We start from the raw sequence: 18106 nt of genomic DNA on the forward strand, positions 1-18106 counted from the left end.
CTAAAATATGCCTCATTTCAGATGTAGAATGGGTTTTGAATACTGTCTCATGTTGATAAGGATGATAAGGAGGGGTAGATAGTAGGACACAAGTTGTGGGGGGGATTTTTCAGTGACATATTTTTTCTGCAGGTAACATTGTTATGCCAGTAAGTGGCAACAAGTGACTGTTCATGAGTTTGTGAGTCAATGAAATCATTCAATCATCCAATTCGTTCAAAATACTGATGAGCAGTGTTGGGGTAACGCATTACAAGCAACGCGAGTTATGTAATAAGATTGCTTTTTTTAAGTGACTAGTAAAGTATCGCATTGCTTTTTCATTTAGAACGAAATATCTGAATATATCGAATAAGTAACGCCAGTTACTTTGTTTTCGCATTTATTGACTGACAGCTCTCCTATTCCCATGCTGAGAATAATCGTAAGTGCAGAGGCGTTGTGTGCGTTGTGTAAAAATGATGGTACTGTAGTTCTAGACTAAATATGAACATTTACTCATCTCACCTGCACAAAAACAGATTCAGTATTCCTCTAAAAGAATGAAAGCAGTAAAATGCAAACTCTGAATATTATACAAACCTGCAATAATTAAATGTTAAATAAGACAAATATAATTTATGCATTTAATCCCATTTTATTAACCAATGTCTTTGCTACTGACCTTTGATGATCCAATTCAACCATACTAATAGGCAAAAATGCCACATTTGTGTTTCATTTTTGCTATTGCTGAATAGTGTTGAGAACTTTCTTCTCCTGCACCATATTCTTCATGCAATTAGCTTGAGCTGCACTCTTTTCTGTACAGACGTGAATTTGTATTTCCTTCAACCTGACACTTATTCATTTCACTTTTGGTGTGAAAGGGCTTTTACATTTGTCAAAGAGTAACTTTTTTGTATTAAAAACAAACAAGCAAACCCTGCCCAGCTTTAAAAAATAACTCAAAAGTAACGTAACATATTACTTTCCATAAAAAGTAACTAAGTAATGTAATTAGTTACTTTTTAGGGAGTAACACAATATTGTAATGCATCACTTTTAAAAGTAGATTTCCCCAACACTGTTAATGTGTAAATCAAGTGACTGGATGTATCTGGATATGCATACATCCCTACTACATAGTAGGGACAGTATCTACCATTGACAGAGTATGCAATTGTGGATGTAGCCACTGTTTTTCTGAGTGAGTACTTGAATCATTCACTCAACCAATTAATTCAAAACACTGGTTTATTCGGAAATGAATCAAGTGACTCTTTATGAGTGAGTAATTTAACTGGTTCATTCAAAGCAGTGAGTCACTGAGGATTCAATTAACTAACTCTTTTTTTGAGTGAGTCATTGAATCATTAATTCAGCTGATTTGTTCAAAACAGATTCATTAAAGAACAGTAAGTGTTGTTGCTCAGAGATGCACAGAGGTTACCTTTGCTGTGGCTTTATCTGAAACTATTTCAGTACAACAATAGACTGCCGTTAATGTGTTTATTATCTAAGTATTCAATATTAATTTTCAGTTTATTGAACTGTTGCATAAAACCACTTTGTTGGTTTAAATATTAACTGCAGTATAATTCTGTGCCTAGGGCCGAATCTGTGCTGATACGGTCTTGGTTATGAGATATTGCTTAAATATATTTTACCAAAAAACTTCCAAATGTTTCCTGCCCTACTGGTGTTTTCTATCCGATCGCTGGAATCTTGGTACATGCTGACTGAAGGAAACTGTAAGAAGTTCAGCCAGACCAGGCATTTTCTTCTCAGTGGTTTGTTATTCTGCTGATGGTTATGAAGCTTATCAGCCCTCCATCTCACAGGACTGTGAGGGGACGAAACACACACACAAACACACATTCTGCCACAGGATTGGAACATGTGCAGTGTTCTGATAGCTGCCTCTGTTTTCGGTAAGCCTCGCTGTAGTTCCTCCGCTCAAAGCCAGAGTTGTGTGCGTGTGTGCGTTTGTGTTTAAAGATTCAAGTTCATTTCAGGCCACATTTGAGCAGATTACCTGCGCCTGCAGCTCTGATAGAGTGATCTTTCCATGCCTGGCCCTGTGACCCTGTGGTAGATTACAGCACACACACACACAGACAGAGGTGATATGTGTTATTATGTGAGCTCGCCGTACACTGCAGCTGGATTCGTGTTCAAACATGAGGAATATGGAGGTGCTGATACTACACGGTGATAAATCTCAGTCCAAACGCTGTTCTTAGACAAAGAGCCGATGTGGCTGCTTGCTTTAGTGCACAGTTACAGCTCACTGAAATTCAACATCCCCTTATAAAGGCGATTCTAGTCATAGCACGGCACCACGGGGCACAAATCAGGGTGTCTTTTGTAATATATCTGCACACTAATCTGGGGAATTGAATTATTCAGTTAGAGGAAGAAAAGTTGTGGGTTTATACGATGCCAAGTGTGTTGAAAGTGGGCCATGCTCTCTCATGCTTTCGGTCCAGTGTGCCGTTAAATGTGCGCTCGGAGCCACGGATCAGCAGGTGGGTTGAACCTGAGCAGGAATCAGGTTTGTAGGTTAGTTGTTACGTCTGCGATCTCATTATATCGGGAACATAATTTCTCTCCCGTCCTTTTGTTTACCTCAGTGTTCTCATCCACAGACTAGTAGAATTTCTTGGCTGGTTGTCAGCAAAGTGTTTTTCTCAAATTTGAACAGTGTGTATTGACAATTGCACGCTGGAACACATGGTACTAATCAAGCGTGAAGATAAAGCACAACACAACAATAAAAATAAATCAGCACTAATTATGTTGCTTCTGTTGAGAGTTTATTCATTGATGTTTTTATTTTATAATCAAGTCTTCTCTTCTTTGAGTCTGTTCTCCTCTTTCTCTTCTATCCACGTGTAGTTAGTTTTCTTGTCTCATCACATTCTTTCTTTTCTCACCTTATCTCTTCTCTCATTTTTTTATCTTTTCTCGTTTCATCTTGGCTCATTTGTCCTTATCTTTCTCTTCTTTTCTCATTTGTTTCTCATGTTTTTATTTTCTGTCTGTGTATCATCTCATCTTTACTCATTTGTTATCATTCTCATTTTTCCTCATTTTGTTTCATTTATCTTCTCTTCTCTTCTCTTCTCTTCTCTTCTCTTCTCTTCTCTTCTCTTCTCTTCTCTTCTCTTCTCTTCTCTTCTCTGACTGTAAGGCTTGAGTACTGATTGTGACTCAACATGATTTTGCGGTTCTTCCTTTGCGTTTTACAGTCCTGTTCTTGCTGCTATAACAAATGATTTCACCTGAATGCCAAAGAGAGTCTCCCCCAAAGGGATTTCACTGCAAGGATCAGCATGCTAAATCTGAACTCAAGAAGAGCAAGGTATTTCCAAGATCTCCTGAAAATGCACTGCATGTTCCACCATGGAATGAAAAAAAACTCTTCTTGGTATCTTTTCCCAGAATGACAGGAAGTGTCAGCTGGAGAGCTGCAACTTATAAGTGACATAAATGTAAAACTTGTACACAGACGTCTCCCCTGACAGAAAGCCAATATATAGCATCGCTTCCCCTGCATGCAAATAGGTGAGGTGATTCAGACAGGTAATTTTATCCCATAGACATTTGCAAATGTATTCTCTCACTAAAGTCATTCCTTATCAGCAAACATGCTCCGCAGACAGACTCCATCTGTTTACTTCTCCCTGCCGCTTGCCTGCTTACGTCTTGAAGCTGTTAGAAAGGCCTTTCCAAAGATCAGCTAATGCGTATAACAGGGCAGTGGGCAGAAATTACAACATGCCATTTCCATTTTGGCATTTCACACACACAGAGTTGCTGATCCATGACATAGGTTTAGTTTCCAGTGGTTGGCAGTGGCCCAGTCCCCCACTGAGCTGAGTTAGAGTTTAGCAAAATATCAATTACTCAGCTCTCCATCAGTGGTGTACTGCAGCAGGGTAAACACACACCTCCTTCCTCAGCATCTCACCAGGCTACCTGCCATATCCACCTGCAGGAGACATTTAACACTACGTGCAGATGAATTCACCATCAGAACACTGTGTGTGTGTATGAGAGAGCATATGTGATGGTGGTTTGGTAAAAGCTGCCTGTTTGCACAAGCTGGGCACAATAGATTTCTATCACGATAATCTATTACAATAGATTTCTTTCTTTCTTTCTAAAAATTCTTCTTTCAAAGAGACAAAGTTGTATTTAATCATTGGAATTCAATAATTATTATCCTATCTGTCTGTCATTTGTCCATCCGTCTGTCTGTCTTTGTTTATATGTGCCACTACATATATAACACTGTGTAGTAAATATTAGTATTTACTTGCCTATATTGAAAAAGGCCACACAAGGACACAATGCTCCCAGCAAGCAAAAACGTTCCAAATATGTCATGAATATTCCATGCATCATCCAGCCCTAGAGTGTATGTGTTCACTGGTTGGTTAAAACCCATCACTTGCACATGGCAGTTATGTGAAATCACTGTTGTTGTATCCACACTACAGAGCGATTATAAGCCCAGTGCTTCAGAGAAAGAAAGAGCCAGACGGGAGAACAGACAGAAGGTGCACCTGATGCTGAATGGAAGAGTTGGTGACGTCTGTGATCAGAATGTGCAGCGTAATGAAATATGAATGATGAAGAGCACTCACTAGCTCTGTATGAGGAGGACTTTTTAATAGTAGCCAGTCCTATATGTGGATGAACACACATGCACACGCTGCTGAGTAAAGAATATGCTTAAATAATCAGCATTACATTTGAATGAGCACAGACCTTCATATATCCTGTCTTCTGCTTCAGATGTTCTCTTTCCAGCTGGTTACTACTCTTTATTAAGTACTGGAAGGTACCATGGTAATGTGATGTATCAGTTTGAGATTTGGTAGTTATACAATATACAGTATAGGCTACCATGATACTGCATGAGTGTAATATTCATATACCATTACAATCAAACGCAGTAAATGTACTTCACGGTGCATTTTAAAAAAGCCATATCCACAAAAACATGTTACCATGGTACAGACATGTAACTCAAGCTGATATGGCTCATTAATTCAGTTGTTTATTTGTTTGTTTTCTTTGAAGTTCAGAATGTCAAGCTAACCTTCACCTCGTTCTCATTAAACTGCCACACTGTATCTGTGTCTTCCTCGCCGCTGTAATCTCTCTGTGTTAGTGTGGATGTTGTTTGATCCAGATGAGAGGCACAGAAATGTAGAATGTTTGAAATAGTTTCCTCTAAGCATTTCGATTCTCTTCTCCACCTTAAATTAATCTGAGACCGGCGTTTGAATAATTGACACTGGAGGTGATACAAAAGAGGAAGACTTCTCATTTCACTTGATGTTGGGACTAAATATACAGAGGAAATGTGTGCCGGAGCTCAAATATAGCATTTCTTTTACTCTACTCCTACACATACCATGTATTATTGAAATGAAAAAGTTTGCACATTAGAATTTTCTTTGGATAAAGAGCTATGTATGCTCTTTCAATCAGTCTTCCTCAGAAATATCACATCTAAGGCTTCATCAAAGCATGAACTTTCTGACTGAGTATTTGCATTAAAGTGAGAGCTCAGCCAAAAATGAAAATTCTGTAATCATTTACTCATTCTCAAGTCTGAATGACTTACTTTCTTCTCTAAAACACAAAAGATGATATCTTGAAGAATGTTTCAGCTCTCATTGAAGTTCAAAACAAAATTGGACCCCATATATATATATATATTGTGACGAGTCGGCTGCCTCCCCCCTGTCCATCATCACCACCCCGTCCCATATTCGCCGCCCTTCACCAGGCTCCCGACAGGAGTGGGTGTGTGAGAGAGGAGGGGCGCTGAAACAGCCAGGGCTGGCGGCGTGTGATGAGGCGCACCTGACGTGAATAGAGCCTCATCACCGCCGCCGTTAAATGCCGAACGCGCCTCTCCTCGTGAGACCGGTCTCTTCCCCGTGCATGCACGCTGGTGTCCTCGTGGGTCCAGGAAAGGGAGCGTAGAGGGAACTACCCGCCGCCGCCAGAGACGCGAGCGGCCGGACCCGCAGTCCGGCCGACACCGCAGCCGCGATACGGCCGTCGGGCGAGGACGCCGGGCCGTGGAATCCCGTCGAGCACCCGGGGATCAAGGAGTTGGACGAAGCCGCCACAGAAGCCGCCGTCACCCGCGCCCCGGGACCTCCAGACGGGAGCGCGTGCGGCCGCCGGACTCCGCCCCTTACCTGGACCCTTCCCTCCTGAACACTGCCCTCCTTCACGAGCCCCGCAGCACAACGAGGACACCAGATCCCTGTTTATTTTGGACACTTTTCCCCCTTTGGACACTTTATTTTAATGTATTGTTTAATAAAAACCTCTCCGAGGCTTGACGCCACGCCCACTGTGTCTGTCGTTGGCTCCTCCCGCCACAGTGGTGGAGAATGCGGGCAGGCGGAGCCTAGACAGCACAGTTGGGCAACATCTGATGACGTCATCCCCTCTCGCTCGCAAGAAGCCGTAGAGCCCGTACGGGGACGGAGGAAGGACGGGGACAGCCTCCCAGCCACCAATGGGGTAAGTGACATTCTGTCTATTTGTCATCATTACCCCGTGGTTGGTTGAGGCTGTCAACTAAAACCCGCTTTCTCTGTCCCGGCTCCGGCGCGGTGCGAGAGGGAGCGTTGCCCGGAGAGGAATCCCTGCCCCGCCCACTCCGACCGCTGGAGCCTGGTTGAGGAAGGTAGCACTCCTGCGTGGGCGGCGACCCTAGGACGGGGATGTCGCTTGGGGGGGGGAATGTGACGAGTCGGCTGCCTCCCCCCTGTCCATCATCACCACCCCGTCCCATATTCGCCGCCCTTCACCAGGCTCCCGACAGGAGTGGGTGTGTGAGAGAGGAGGGGCGCTGAAACAGCCAGGGCTGGCGGCGTGTGATGAGGCGCACCTGACGTGAATAGAGCCTCATCACCGCCGCCGTTAAATGCCGAACGCGCCTCTCCTCGTGAGACCGGTCTCTTCCCCGTGCATGCACGCTGGTGTCCTCGTGGGTCCAGGAAAGGGAGCGTAGAGGGAACTACCCGCCGCCGCCAGAGACGCGAGCGGCCGGACCCGCAGTCCGGCCGACACCGCAGCCGCGATACGGCCGTCGGGCGAGGACGCCGGGCCGTGGAATCCCGTCGAGCACCCGGGGATCAAGGAGTTGGACGAAGCCGCCACAGAAGCCGCCGTCACCCGCGCCCCGGGACCTCCAGACGGGAGCGCGTGCGGCCGCCGGACTCCGCCCCTTACCTGGACCCTTCCCTCCTGAACACTGCCCTCCTTCACGAGCCCCGCAGCACAACGAGGACACCAGATCCCTGTTTATTTTGGACACTTTTCCCCCTTTGGACACTTTATTTTAATGTATTGTTTAATAAAAACCTCTCCGAGGCTTGACGCCACGCCCACTGTGTCTGTCGTTGGCTCCTCCCGCCACAATATATATATATATATATAGAGAGAGAGAGAGAGAGAGAGAGAGAGAGAGATAGAGAGAGAGAGAGGTGTGTGTGTGTGCATTTAATGCACAGTATTACTTTAACAATTTATATTGTAGCTTTCAATATTTTGAATTAGATTTTTTTCTTATATTTTCGGTTTTCATTTTATTTAAAGTTTTAGTTTTAATTAATGGTAATAACCCTAGTTCCACAGAAAAATAAAGTAATAACGATTTTAAACAATGATAGCACATGTGATAGGGAAAGAGATGCAGAGATGTTCTTTATGAATATGCAATATTCCTGTGTTATATTAAAATATTTATGATTAATCATTATGTTGCCTAATGGAATTCCGTATGGCAGTGACGATAGAGCCTGAATTTAATTAATGTTTTATTGGATCATAAATTCTAGTTAAAGTCTTATTGCTTGTGAGCATGTCATGCTTCTTAAATGGTTACCAATTTAATATTTCTTGTTAATCTGGGAGACATGTGACAGACGTTAATGATGGTGAATTGAAACTGAGTTATAGGCATATGTGTGTGTATGATGGCTTTTCTTCATCAGGTTTTAGGCCGTCTGAGCATTTGACCCCTGAGAGAACATTTTATATTTACATTGCTCAGTAATTTTAAATTCTCAAAATGTTGAGCATTTCAGCCATGGTCATGAATTAAAAAAAGAGCTTCAATTTGGTTTAATTTCTCTCAGGATGTGTGAGGTATGATCTCATACCACAGACCGCGGCTCAGCTGTTTTACGCTCAAAGCGATGGTGTCACTAAACACAGAAAAAGATCCTTCAAAATCCTCCAGACTGCTTTTAACAGTAGAAATTGCTTTCCTACAAACATGTACAATCTCACGTAAGTTTAGACCCTCAGGCCAGAGTGTTGCAGACAGTACAGTTGAAACTCACGGAAACATGTTCTGGTCATGTTAAAAACCACAATCAAAATAACAAAGTACCAGTTTTTGTAGCAGATCTACACCCAAAATTTTAATGCACACAAATTTTTATTTTATTTAACTTTTTTTATTTCATGTTACTTATAGTGTATCTTATTTTTATTTTTTTTGCTATTAAAGGTGTCATATGATGCCATTTAAAGTTTTCCTTTCTCTTTGGAGTGTTAAAAGCTGATTGTGCATAGATAAGATCCTTGAAGTTGCAAAGACAAAAGTCTCAAAATCAAAGAGATATTCTTTATAAAAGTTAAGACTCGACCACGCTCCCGTAAACCGGCTCATTCAAACACGCCCCCACATGTCTACGTCACGGTGTGGAAACATTTGCAAAACACCGCCCAAATGTATACACAATGAAACAGGCTGGAACTATTATTCTCACTGTAGTGTTGTTGCTGCTGCCGGCGCCATGTCCTGGAGACGCTGTGTATTTCATTGTGAAAGTGAAACTACTTTGATTGGGCTTCCAAAAGAGGACTCAATTAGAAATCAGTGGATAAGTTGTATTTACAACACTGTTGCAGAACAGTTCAACCCAAATATTAGAGTGTGTGCAGCACATTTTACAGAGGACTATTTCCTGAACCTAGGAGAGTAGCCTACAATGCCAGCTGTGCACAAAGGCTGTTTCTATAAAGTGGGGAAATTCCAACTTTGCAAGGACAGTCTGGCACTTCTGACTCACAGCCTGTAAGTATGTTTTCATATTTAAAGAATTTGCCACTGATGCAACGCGACGCGTAAAAAGACAGCATAAATCATTATAATCAGTAATTATGTCCCCACTGGATGCAACAAATGCCTCGTTTATAATGGGTTTTATTGTTCTTGTGTCGTCTCGTTGGGACATGGCATCACAATATGGTAAGGGGCTTAACATTTCCGCCTCACGCTTGAGGTATTCGGGCAATCACAACGCACTGGATAGCTGGCCAATCAGAGCACACCTCGCTTCTCAGAACGATGAGCTTTGTAAAAATCGACACGTTTCAGAAAGTCGGGGCATAGAGGAGCAACAATAATGTACAGTATGTGGAAAATAATGTGTTTTTTGAACCTTAAACCACAAACACATTGCATTACACCAAATACACAAAATAATGTTCTTTTTAGCAACGTCATATGACCCCTTTAAAAATGCGTAGAAGCTGTGCTACAAATACTGACACTTAACTGAAAATTCTTCTATTTATATGAATGTAAAAAAAATTGCAATAGAGTTGACCCAGACGTATACTCGGGAGCTTCTGCTCTGCTCTGATTATTTTCTCTGTAGAGGTAAATGTAAATGTTTATGCTGAAGGTGAAAGGCTGGTTCAGGGTTATTTACAAATCCTGCGTGTCTTGCTCTTAGTCTTTGCTATCTTTTATTCGAAGTCATTCTGCATGGCTGGACGGTATTGTTATGATCACCCTTTGCTCTTTTGAAACCCTTGTTTCAGTCCTTTGAGCAAATAAGAAAGTAGAAATGGAAGTTCAAAGACACCGAGATATGAAAGTGAGTACAAGGCTTAGAGGGGCATTGGTTCATTTCTGTGCTAGCTTAGCAACACAGCAGTGTGTGAAGTAACCACAACAGGACTTGTAATTTGCCCTGCTGAGGTGGAATCGGTCTGGCAGAGAAGCACTTTATTATTGAGGCAGTTAGCCATGTATTCGTTCAATTGTTAAACTGTATAACTGAGACGGAATAGCCTAGGAATGGACCATGTCCTGGCCGCTTGACCGGTGAACTAACTACCTCATTTCCTGCTGTGAAACATAAACAGTCCTCTGTAGTGAAACAAATATCATTCACGCCTTGTGCATGTTTGATTATTCAATCTTTTGCCTGTAGTTTACACATTTAAATCTCCCAAATCAGCACAGAAAATGTGACTCAAAGTACCTGTTTAGTTTTGCAATGAGAATATTCAGGACTTCTTAGTGGGAGAAAGCCACATGCCTTTAAAAATGTGTTAATGACTGTTACATGAGATGGCATTTAAAGCGTTGCACATGTAGCGTCTAATTTCTGCATGCCAGAAAAGAACGTCTGTTTCAGAGGCGCCAGTGTGGTGCCATGGTGGAGTCCTGACCTCTGACCTGACCGTCCACCTGCCCGTGTGTTCTGTTCAGTAGATTTAATCAGAGAAATACAAAGCTCCAAAGTTGAATACATATTCATTTCAACAGCAGAAGCACATTCAAGATTTATTGTCTTATTTACTTACTGTCAGGCAAGAGTCCACAGTTATAAATGTCAAAATAATTAAATAATTAAAATAAATAGTTTTATTTTACGTGTAGATCAAGTCGTCAGAAACATACAGTCACTAATCTGAGTGATGTGTAGAATTGTATCAATGACGGATGTTTACATTATCAATGACCAAGATTTAGCTTGTAAATAAAGTAAATGTAAAGGTCAGTTGTGATTTTAATGCATCCTTGCTGAATAAAAGTACCTTACTGACATCAAATTTTTTTGAACAGTAGTGTGTGTATATGAGGAAAAATCAGTTTTATAGTGGATAATAAATATTTTCACACTTTTTTTTATCAAGACTGTTGCAACCACTGCTGGTCCACTGTCTTTACTTTCAAGAAAGAAAAACCCAGAATTGTACATTCAGTTCAATGGCTTTTGAAACAGAAATAACACAGTAACCAACAATACAGCACAAAATAATAATAAACAAAAGACAAACAAAAGTCAATCTCTCCCATTAGAATTAAAAAAGTCGACCGCTGCTCTGTAAACATCCATGACAGTATTTCTCTTTTGAAAATAAGAACTGGAAATAGATCACAAAAGTCTTTAATGTTTTCAGTTTGTACATTCTTTACATTTCTTTTGGACCTGGGGTTGAGAATTTGGAAACTTGGTGGAAAAATAAAAATCTTGTTGGTTTTTACTTATGAATAATACTACAACAAGGATTGAAAAATAACAACGTTACTGAAGTATTATTAATATATGACTAATATTAACTTTATTTATCCCACAGGGGAAACTGTTACTAATGATGGAAATAAACAGAAATATTATTGTAATCAACTGTCATCCATACATATTCATTTTAATAATCTTTATAATAATTCATATGATTTTACATGTGGCCTGAGAAAATGATGTCTATTGTTTTGGTTTGTGAGATCAGAGATCGCGCTGCGCACGTGCACATACATTCAGGAGGACACAAACTTCTTGAGAACGCTGCCCAGCGACTTTTATTAATAAAATAGATTAAATAGCCTACTGGAGAGACAAAGATGCAGGTAGGCTAATTCACACAGGCAACTGTCACTTCACTCTCTCTCTTGATGGAATAATTAATAATTAATCAAGTAGCTAAATTTTACAATTAATTAATTCAAATAAATGTGATCTTATTATATTTCATCTCTTTCTGATCTGAAGCGGGCAGAATGCTGAGCTAACGAGCCGTAGCTTCACGTCAGGTGGTTCTTGTCTTCACGTTGTGCATTAAAATTGTTCAATGTACAGCTAGCCATGCATTATCCCTTATGTATTCGCTCTTTAGCAGCAGTTCCCTATCTGTCGGTCACTACGAGTTATGTCGTGACGACATTAAGGGATTTACTTGAGAGCCCCGACTGCCTCTGATAAGAGAAAACGCCAATGAAATTTGGCTAGTGGATTTTGCATACCTGAGCCACTCCCCGTGCATACGGGTATAAAAGGGCGACAGGTGCATCCACTCATCAGATTTTTGCTTCGGAGCCGAGTGGATGAGAAATCTTCAAAACAGATCAGATCTCCACAAAGCCGTCTGCCTCGAAGTTTGTTCCTGGGTGGCGTTACGGTGCAGACAGCGGTGTCCCTGCAGCAGCGATTCCCCTGGGCACTTCACCTGAAAGAGCAAATTTCTAAAACACTGGGCGGTTCGCGTCTTTTTAAAGATGCCGTTCCGTCCGTGTTCTCTTGGTTGCGGTCGCTTCCTGTCCTCGGATGACGGTCACGAGCGTTGTCTTCAGTGTCTGGGCATCCAGCACGCTGAAGATGCGTTTGTGGATGAGTCATGCGCCTGTTGTGGGCGTATGAACATGGCAACGCTGCGTTCTCGCCTTTCCTCTCTGAAAGGATTGGCACCCTCTGCCGCCACCCGTCCCGGTCTCTCTGGCTCGAGCAGAGGACCGCCGGCTGGCGCTCTGGGAGATCTGAGGGTGACGGTAAGAGCTTCTCCGCCGGGCACGTCCCCGCGGACCTCTTACTCCTCCCGCAGCGCTTGTTCCGTCCGGTTCCCGAGTGATTTCGCTGGTTCGCCTCACGGGGCCGCCAGCATTTCATTCGGTGCGCCGCCCGAGGATCAGATGTCGATCGCGGCATCGGGGGATGGGCTTTCGTCCTCTGAGGATGAACGATCGGCGGGGCTGCCCCCCTCGGGTGTTGTCGCCACTGCCGATCCGGACCCAGAGCTGACGGCCATGCTTGCCCGGGCAGCCGTGAGTATCGGGCTGGAGGTCAACAGACCGCCCAGTCCCGAGCCCTCGCGGCTGGATGATTGGTTCATCGGCGCAAAACGCGACCAGCGGCCGCACTTTGCCCCGGTGCCTTTCTTCCCGGAGGTGCATGAGGAGCTGACGAAGTCGTGGACGGCCCCTTTCTCGGCCAGAAGCCGCTCGTCTCCCTCCTCCGTCCTCACTACCCTCGATGGCGGGGCGGCCAGGGGGTACGTGGATATTCCCCAGGTGGAGAGAGCGGTTGCGGTGCACCTGTGCCCGCAAAACGCCGCCACCTGGAGGAATCGTCCGCGTCTCCCGTCCAAAGCCTGTAAGCTGACGGCCGCACTCGCCGCCAAGGCCTACAGCGCTGCGGGCCAGGCCGCCTCTGCCCTGCATGCCATGGCCATCCTGCAAGTTCACCAGGCCAAGGCACTAAAACAAATGCACGAGGGTAGTCCCGACCCGGGGTTGATGCAGGAGCTGCGCACGGCGACTGACTTCGCTCTCCGGGCGACGAAAGTCACGGCGCGGTCCCTCGGGAAGGCGATGTCCACGTTAGTGGTCCAAGAGCGCCATCTCTGGCTCAATCTGGCCGAGATGAAGGACGTCGACAAAGTACGCTTTCTCGACGCCTCCATCTCCCAGACGGGGCTATTTGGCGACACTGTCGAGGGTTTTGCCCAGCAATTCTCGGCAGTACAAAAGCAGACGGAGGCAATTCAGCACATCCTCCCTAAACGGCGGGATGCTCCAGCTGCCACCGCTGGCCCAAGGGCCAGGCCCCAGTCTGCTGGTCGCCGTGGGCGCCCTCCTGCGTCCTCCAGAGCTGCTCCGCCCCGTGCTGAGTCGTCACCTAGGCCGGTGCGTCGAGCCTCTCGCAGGAGTGCGGCGCCCCCTGCGCCTCAGCCGGCCGCCAAGTCCTCCAGGAAGACGACAAAGCGGCCCTGACGCGCACAACCCGGAGATGGAGGAATTTGCTCTTTCCCAGGAGACGACGAGGCTAGCGTCGCTCCTTCCCCCGGAGGAGGGCCGGGTGGAGAATCCTGTGTTTTCTTTTCTTTCTGTTCCGCCACTGGCTCAAGGGCCAGTGGTACCCACATTGTCAAAGAAAGAGCAATTTCCCTTCCCTCCGGGTTCCCAGGTCTGCGGGCTGACAGTGTGCGACGCAATGCCTCCTCACTCTCACCCGAGACCCATATTGCCAGTGGCCAAGAGAGTGCGGTCTGGGGACGCGATGCCTCCCCGCGCACCTCTAGCCAGTCCCCCCGGGGACTTAGGGAGTTTTGTGGGGATGAGTCAGAACGCACTGCCTTCTGTTCCATCCAACCTTACTCCCCCTCGCTGCACCACTGCGGGCACGTCGATTGGGCCTTTGGTGCCGCTTGCACGGTATCTGGGGGCGTGGCTTGCGCTACCCAGCCCGTCTCGCTGGCTCATTCGCACAGTTCGACTCGGCTATGCGATTCAGTTCGCCAGGCGGCCGCCCAGGTTCAGCGGCATCCTCGAGACTTCGGTGGCAGTCCGAGATGCACCTGTCCTGCGCGAGGAGATTGCTGTCCTTCTGGCAAAGGGTGCAATCGAGCCGGTCCCTCCAGCCGAGATGAGGCAGGGGTTTTACAGCCCCTACTTCATCGTGCCCAAGAAAGGCGGTGGCCTTCGGCCAATCCTGGACCTGCGAGTCTTGAATCGGGCCCTACACAAGCTCCCGTTCAAGATGTTGACGCAGATGAGTTCACTCCGTGGATTGGTTTGCAGCGATCGACCTGAAGGACGCTTACTCTCATGTCTCGATTCGCCCTCGACACAGGCCGTTCCTACGGTTTGCGTTCGAGGGGCGGGCATGGCAGTACAGGGTCCTCCCCTTCGGGCTCTCCCTGTCTCCCCGTGCCTTCACGAAGGTGGCGGAGGGCGCCCTTGCCCCGTTACGGGAAGTGGGCGTCAGGATCCTCAACTATCTCGATGATTGGCTCATCCTGGCCCGATCGCGAGAACAGTTGGGTGGTCACAGGGACCTGGTGCTCCGGCACCTCAGCCAGTTGGGGCTTCGGGTCAACTGGGAAAAGAGCAAGCTCTCCCCCGTGCAGAGAATCTCTTTTCTCGGTGTGGAGTTAGACTCTGTGAGTATGATGGCACGTCTCTCGGACGAGCGTGCCCAATCAGTGCTGAACTGCCTGAGTTCCTTCAGAGGCAGGACACTGGTTCCGCTGAAACAGCCGCTCGGGTTGCTTCATATGAGACCACTTCAGCACTGGTTACACTCACGGGTCCCGAGATGGGCATGGCGCCGCGGGACACGTCGTGTCACCATCACGCTATCGTGTCGCCGCTCTTTCAGCCCCTGGTCGGACCTTGCCTTCCTACGGGCCGGGGTGCCCTTAGGACAAGTGTCCCGGCATGTTGTTGTCACAACAGATGCCTCCAGCATGGGCTGGGGCGCTATATGCAACGGGCAGGCAGCCTCGGGGCTCTGGATGGGGCCTCGACTGCTTTGGCACTTCAACTGCCTAGAGCTGTTGGCAGTGCATCTGGCCTTAAAGCAGTTCCGGCCACTGCTCCTAGGCCAGCACGTGTTGGTCCGCACGGACAACACTGCGGCTGTTTCGTACATCAACCGGCAGGGAGGTCTACGATCACGCCGCATGTCACAGCTCGCCCGCCATCTCCTCCTCTGGAGTCAGTCACAGCTCAAATCGCTGCGCGCCGTCCACATTCCGGGGGAGCTCAATCGTGCAGCCGACGTGCTCTCACGACAGCTCACTTCCCCGGAGAATGGCGACTCCATCCCGAGACGATCCGGCTGATTTGGAGTCGATTCGGGGAAGCTCAGGTAGACCTGTTTGCTTCCCGCAAGTCCTCCCACTGCCAGCTGTATTCCCCCTGGCCGAGGCCCCCCCCCGGCACGGACGCACTGGCACACAGCTGGCCTCGGGCTCTGCGCAAGTATGCGTTTCCCCCAGTGAGCCTGATCGCACAGACACTGTGCAAGGTCAGGGAGGACGAGGAGCAGGTCTTGTTGGTTGCGCCATATTGGCCCACCCGGACCTGATTTCCGGAACTCACCCTCCTCGCGACAGCCCCTCCCTGGCGCATCCCTCTGAGGAAGGACCTTCTTTCTCAGGGGCTCGGCACCATACGGCACCCGCGTCCGGCTCTGTGGAACCGCCATGTGCGGCTCCTGGATGGGACGCGGCAGACTTGAGTGGCCTGCCACAGGCTGAAGTGGAGTCTGTTCGCGGACTGGTGTTCTTCTCGGCGGGAGGACCCCCGAAGATGCACGATTGGAGTGGTGCTTTCTTTCCTGCAAGAGAGGTTGGAGCGCGGGCTGTCGCCCTCCACCTTGAAAGTGTACGTGGCTGCTATTGCGGCCCATCACGATGCAGTGGACGGCCGGTCCCTGGGGAAGCACGATCTCATCGTGAGGTTCCTGAGGGGTGCCAGAAGGTTAAATCCTCCTAGGCCACCCCTGATGCCCTCCCGGGATCTCTCTATTGTCCTGGCTGGACTTCAGAGAGGTCCCTTTGAGCCGCTGGACTCAGTCGAGCTGAAATTCCTGTCGGCCAAGACAGCGCTCCTGACCGCGCTCACTTCCATCAAGAGGGTCGGGGACCTTCAAGCATTTTCGGTAAGCGAAGAGTGCCTTGTGTTTGGGCCGGCCTACTCTCACGTTGTCCTGAGACCCCGGCCTGGATACGTGCCTAAGGTTCCCACCACGCCTTTCCGCGATCAGGTGGTGAACCTGCAAGCACTGCCCTCGGAGGAGGCAGACCCAGCCTTGGCGTTGCTGTGTCCCGTAAGAGCGCTGCGCATATACGTGGACCGCACCCGGAGCTTCAGAAGCTCTGAGCAGCTCTTTGTCTGCCACGGAGGTCAGCAGAAAGGGAAGGCTGTCTCCAAGCAGAGGTTGGCCCACTGGATAGTGGATGCCATCGCCTTGGCGTACCAATCCCAAGGCGAGCCGTGCCCCCTCGGGGTGAGGGCTCACTCCACACGGAGTGTTGCCTCCTCCTATGCGCTGGCGCACGGCGCCTCTTTGGCAGACATCTGTAGAGCTGCGGGCTGGGCGACACCGAACACCTTCGCGAGATTTTACAGTCTCCGCGTTGAGCCAGTCTCTTCCCGTGTGTTGGGTAACAGGTAAGTGGCGGGAAGAGTTGGCCGGTGTCACGCTTGCTGCGCCATTCCCCCTTACCCGGGGATACGAGCGCCTATTCTCTCCTCCAGTTAGTTCCCCGAACGGCGAACCCTGGCGGAGTTCCTCCAGCACCCCCGGCAGTCAGGCTGGGCGGAGCAGTCTGACGCCAGGCCCAGTACCGGTGTTAGCTTGCCCGGGTCTCCGGTCAGCCCCTGTACTCGGCTAGGTGCCCGTGCGGCCTGATTCCCTTCGGGTGATCCCACACGTGTATTCATCCACGGTACGGTTTCCCTCATGGTAAACCCGTGTCTTCCCTTTGACAGAGCTCTGTCAGGCCCTGCTGGCAGCCTTCCTCCCTTCTCCTAGGTAGGATCTGCCCCAGGGTCCAGGCGTATGTAGCACTGCCCCAGGCTTGGGCCAGTCCATACCAGTGTCTCCACACGTTACCTCCCTTCGGGCAGGGTGTGGCCTCCGTAGCGCCCTTCTCCGGAAGGCTCGCTTCCCCGTCGTTACTGCCGGGCTGTAACAACAAACAGGAAAGACTTGAAGCAATCTTTCATAGAAGGTCGAAATCCCTTCCGATTTCTGGGGAAAGGAACAGCGGCTTGGCTATCTCCAGCAGCAATGTACTCAGTGGTCCCTGCGGGCACCAAGGTTAGCGAATTTGCGCTGGGGCGACGGGAAGGTTGCGACCTTCGCATCGCATTTGTCTGTCACGCGCTAGCTTGTCAACATCTGCATGCCACAAGGTCGTGACGGGGTTCAGGTTGTGGCGCTTTCCATAGACCCCTAATGTCGTCACGACATAACTCGTAGTGACCGACAGATAGGGAACGTCTCGGTTACGTACGTAACCCTCGTTCCCTGATGGAGGGAACGGAGACGTTATGTCCCCATGCCACAATCTTGAACCATCGCTGGTTGCCAGGGACACGTTCTCGGCTCCTCAGCGGAAAACCTGATGAGTGGATGCACCTGTCGCCCTTTTATACCCGTATGCACGGGGAGTGGCTCAGGTATGCAAAATCCACTAGCCAAATTTCATTGGCGTTTTCTCTTATCAGAGGCAGTCGGGGCTCTCAAGTAAATCCCCTAATGTCGTCACG

The 18106-nt window shown here is 47.8% G+C and overlaps 1 protein-coding gene across 1 annotated transcript in view; it reads left to right on the forward strand.

The window, feature by feature from the left end:
- LOC306844848 (receptor-type tyrosine-protein phosphatase F-like) overlaps nucleotides 1-18106 on the forward strand; it is a 183250-nt gene that overhangs the window by 53994 nt on the left and 111150 nt on the right. The window lies entirely within an intron of this gene.

The sequence above is a fragment of the Barbus barbus genome (genome assembly GCF_936440315.1).
Source record: "Barbus barbus genome assembly, chromosome: 25".
Taxonomy (NCBI): domain Eukaryota; kingdom Metazoa; phylum Chordata; class Actinopteri; order Cypriniformes; family Cyprinidae; genus Barbus; species Barbus barbus.